The 4,489-nt window shown below is 40.0% G+C and overlaps 1 long non-coding RNA gene across 1 annotated transcript; it reads left to right on the forward strand.

Annotated features, from left to right (window-relative positions):
- Positions 1 to 894: 894 nt before the first annotated feature.
- LOC135084847 (uncharacterized) lies at positions 895 to 1,490 on the forward strand. The gene is made up of 2 exons (XR_010259949.1): positions 895 to 987; positions 1,349 to 1,490. It is a non-coding gene; the product is annotated as an uncharacterized LOC135084847 (long non-coding RNA).
- Positions 1,491 to 4,489: the final 2,999 nt, after the last annotated feature.

Here is a 4,489-nt window from a genome sequence, read left to right on the forward strand (position 1 = left end):
GAGGGTGGTATGTGATTGTTGTTTGAATAATAAGAAAGAGAAAAGAGACGATAGCAGTGAGTTTTTGCATGCTTTCGTGTCAGTCGGTGTTCAAGAGAGGGTATTCCCGCAGTCTTTCTTAAAAGGTAATAAAATGTTTAATACTACTTACTACCTATGTTTATTCATTCATTCATTTTTAAATCTAGAAATAAAATTTTTGATACGGGTCCCATACCATAACAGTTAAACTTTCCCCCGGGCCAAACTTGGCCTTCACTGGTTGGGTTATTGGCGGTCAAGCTGTAGATCCTGGCTACACAGGAGTGTTGCAACGGTGGGAATGAGCAATGTGAATAGTGCTGCCTCAGATGGGAATAGAACCCAGGACCTTTTGCTCACTTGATTGCTGTGACCGTTCCATTCCGAGGCAATAGATATTCTTCTTAATCATCATCTTCATTTTAGCCACAGGATATCCACTGCTGAACATAGGCCTCCTAAATGACTTCCAGAATGGCCAGTTGGTAGCGGCCTGCATCCAGCGCCTTCCTGCTACCTTTATGAGGTTGTCGGTCCGTCTTGTGGGTGGGCGTCCTAGGCTACCGGAATAGATTTTCTTGGCTTTTCAATAATATTTTAAACCAGCGGTTCCCAAACTTATTTTGTCTACTGCCCACTTTGAGAATAAATTCTTTTTAGCGCCCCCATTTGTAGTCGAGTGTCGAGTGCTCAGTCGGTGTCTAAGAGTCCTCCTAGTAGATGACGCCTCCCAAGCCTCTACACAACGTCCCGATTTTTTTTTCTGGGTCTCTTACCGCCCCCCTTTAAGCCTGCAGCGCCCACAAGGGGGCGTTATCGCCCACTTTGGGAAAGACTGTTTTAAACGGTAAATCTTTTTCTTTTACAGACAATATTTCAGTGGAGAGTATTTGTAAGTTCCTCTCATCCAAAGTGAAGCTCATGCAAGATCAAATCGACAAGTTGCAGGATGCTATAGACAAAAAGGTTGATATTTTTATCAAAAAGTTGCATCACCTTAACTTTAACCGTAACTATAACTTTAACCGGCGTTTTCGTATGGAATTTGACAGACTTTTCACGTTTGATATAGTTGAAGTAAGATGATGCTATTCTCCAGTCAGTGAAAGCACCTTATTTTAACCGTAACTATAACCGTAACCGGTGTTTTTCAGTTTCTTGTTGTCTGACAGACTTTTAACATTTGTTAAAGTTAAATGAAAGTGGTGTAAATTTATTTAAAACTTAAACGTAAAGCAAACGTAAAGCCATTCGGCATTCTCCTCCAGTTAATTTGAACAAGGAGTTATTGAAACTTTTGTATGATTGTATGTTCTCATCATTTCAGGCCATACAATGCAAAGCGCACCTCACACAAGTAGCAGAGTTAGAGGGAGAAAGGATGAGTCTGCTAAACAAGAACAACAACTTGCGGTCGAGCGCAGCTGACGCGAAAGCCAAGTGCATGGGGATGGAGAACAGACTAGCCGTGAGTATTACTTAAGTAACAGAATCCAACATTGTGCGTTCTCTTCTGTAGTCTTACTTTATCTTACTCTCTCCCTCTTTCTTTATCTCTCTGGTCCTCTCCTTTTTTTCTTCTTCTATCTTATACAGGGTGTTAGGTAACTAAATGGGTATATGAGCCGACAATAGCCTATGTTAACATATGCATATAAATGGTATGGTGAAGTCAAAAATTTGATATCATCATTTTAATTTTTTAGGTGTCGGCTCATATGCCCATTTACCTAACACCCTGTATATCTTTCTCTATCTCACTCCTCCTTTCTCTCTTTGTGTCTATACGACTTTCTTCTCTCTCTCTGTCCCTCTCCCTTTTTCTCTATCTTTATCTCTTCCGTTCTTTCTCTATCTCACTCCTCCTTTCTCTCTTCGTCTCTATCCCACTTTCTTCTCTCTATTCCTCCCTGTTTTCTCTTCCTTACTTCCTCTTGCTATCTCACTCCTCTTTCTATCTCTTTTTGTCTCTATTCCACTTTCTTCTCCCTAAGTCCCTATCCCACTTTCTCTCTATGTCTCTCCCTTTTTATATTTCCCTCTATTCCACTTTCTTCTCTCTCTCTCCCCGCTCCTAATTAAGAGTAGTCTCTCTTGAGGTTGATACATAGGCTTTATACAACGTGTCCCAAAATTCAAGGATAAGCCGGCGCCGCAGGATGGACATAGTTATGACTACTTTAGGAAAAATAGGGAAAAAAATCTATCTCAATTATTTTTTAAGTTACACAGTAAATTACGAAATTCTTCGAAAATTGACACCCCTTATGATATTTTACATTACCACGACCACCATTTTTCAAATATTTCTGTTTTTTTGTTTGTATCGGCAACTTAAGTAGTGCTGCTGTCCACCTCAACTCTCAAAACCCCCAGAATCCTTGCAGTTTTTACACAAAAATTAATCAAAATATGTTATTTCCTTAAAATTTTGAACGATTTTTACTTTCACTCCACTTTGACTCATCGTTTTGTAAAAAAAATTTATGAACACTACTGCGGCAAGTTTTTTATAAAGTTGACGAAACTATCCAAGATTCCAAAATGGTATAATACTCTAAGAAACCTAGTCGCAAAAAAGATATGCGTACCATTTTTACAAGCACTTCGCTTGTTAGTTAGTATGGGTTAAATCTTGCAACTGAATTTAAAACTAGTTCTCCTTAACCGATTGAGCTAAAATTTGGTATACTTATGTAAGTACGATGAAAATGCAATATTATGGTACCATTGAGCTGAATGGAGACTGGAGGTGGCCATAGGAACTTCTAAACAAAACGGCGGAATTGCATCTAGTTTGGGTTCGTTGGACTTGTCTTTTCGAGCACTTTAGTGCTAGATGATGTCCAGGGTCCTGATGATGAAGTCAGTTATAATTTTCAAATGAAGTCAAGCTTGTTTTTAAAAAAAGTTTTTTTTTATTACAACTTTATCTTAAACATTTTATTTGTTTCTCAATCTCATGGCCCAAGTGCTCGGGAAGACAAATCCAACGAACCCAAACTCGATAAGCTTCCGACGTTTCGTTTAGGAGTTCCTATGGCCAGCTTCTGCCACCTCTTGACTTCATCATCAGGACCCTGGACATCATCTAGCACTAAAGTGCTCGAAAAGACAAGTCCAACGAACCTAAACTAGATGCAATTCCGCCGTTTCGTTAAGAGTTCCTATGGCCACCTCCAGACTCCATCCAGCTCAATGGTACCATAATATTGCATTGTCATCGTACTTACACAAGTATACCAAATTTAAGCTCAATTGGTTAAGGAGAATTGGTTTTAAATTCAGTTGCAAGATTTATCCCATACTAACTAACAAGCGAAGTTCTTGTAAAAATGGTACGCATATCTTTTTTGCGACTAGGTTTCTTAGAGTATTATACCATTTTGGAATCTTGGATAGTTGCGTCAACTTTATAAAAAACTTGCCGCAGTAGCGTTCATACTTTTTTTTTACAAAACGATGAGTCAAAGTGGAGTGAAAGTAAAAATCGTTGAAAATTTTAAGGAAATAACATATTTTGATTAACTTTTGTGTAAAAACTGCTAGGATTCTGCGGGTTTTAAGAGTTGGGGTGAACAGCAGCACTACTTAAGTTGCCGATATAAACAGAAAAACAGGAATATTTGAAAAATTGTGGTCGTGGTAATGTAAAATATCATAAGGGGTGTCAATTTTCGTCGAATTTCATAATTTATTGTGTAAGTTAAAAAATAATTGAGATAGATTTTTTTCCTTATTTTTCCTAAAGTCGTCATGACTATGTCCATCCTGTGGCGTCGGCTTATCCTTGAATTTTGGGACACGTTGTATATCATTTTTATCTGTGCCCCAAATTCGGCCCCTAAACTCTTCGTGCCTTTAACCAACAAAATAAATATTGTACAGGAAAAAGACCGGCTCTACAAAGCGCAGAGGAGTGAGTGTGACAAACTATCCAGAGAGGTTCAAAAACTGCGCAGTGATACCTCTGCCGCGGCCGCTCGTCACGCCGCGCAAAATGACGCGCTTGGGAGGACCACACAGCAGCTGGAAACGCTGAAAGTGGAACACCAGGTAATTTTACCTTTTTTCTCTCATCTCTCACCTACTATTACTAAAGCCCGGTCGCCGAGCATGTAGAATTTTGTCCAATGACCCCAAGCTACCCATCCTTATCGCTCGCGCGTAATTATGTTGATGTCGTACTCGAACACTCACTGCGGCCGCCCGTCGCATTGTCGCGACAGCAATATAATTACGCGCGAGCGATAAGGATGGGTAGCTTGGAGTCATTGGACAAAATTCTACGTGCTCGGTGACCGGACTATCCCTTTGTTGCCTCGTTGCCTTTACTCTTCTCTCTTCCTCTCTCTTCCTCTCTCTCTTCCTCTCTCTTTTCCTGTCTCTTCCTCTCTCTCTTCCTCTCCCTTCCTCTCTCTCTTCCTCTGTCTCTTCCTCTCTCTCTCTCCCATTTACTGTATCTGCC

The sequence above is a fragment of the Ostrinia nubilalis genome, chromosome 27 (genome assembly GCF_963855985.1).
Source record: "Ostrinia nubilalis chromosome 27, ilOstNubi1.1, whole genome shotgun sequence".
NCBI lineage: Eukaryota > Metazoa > Arthropoda > Insecta > Lepidoptera > Crambidae > Ostrinia > Ostrinia nubilalis.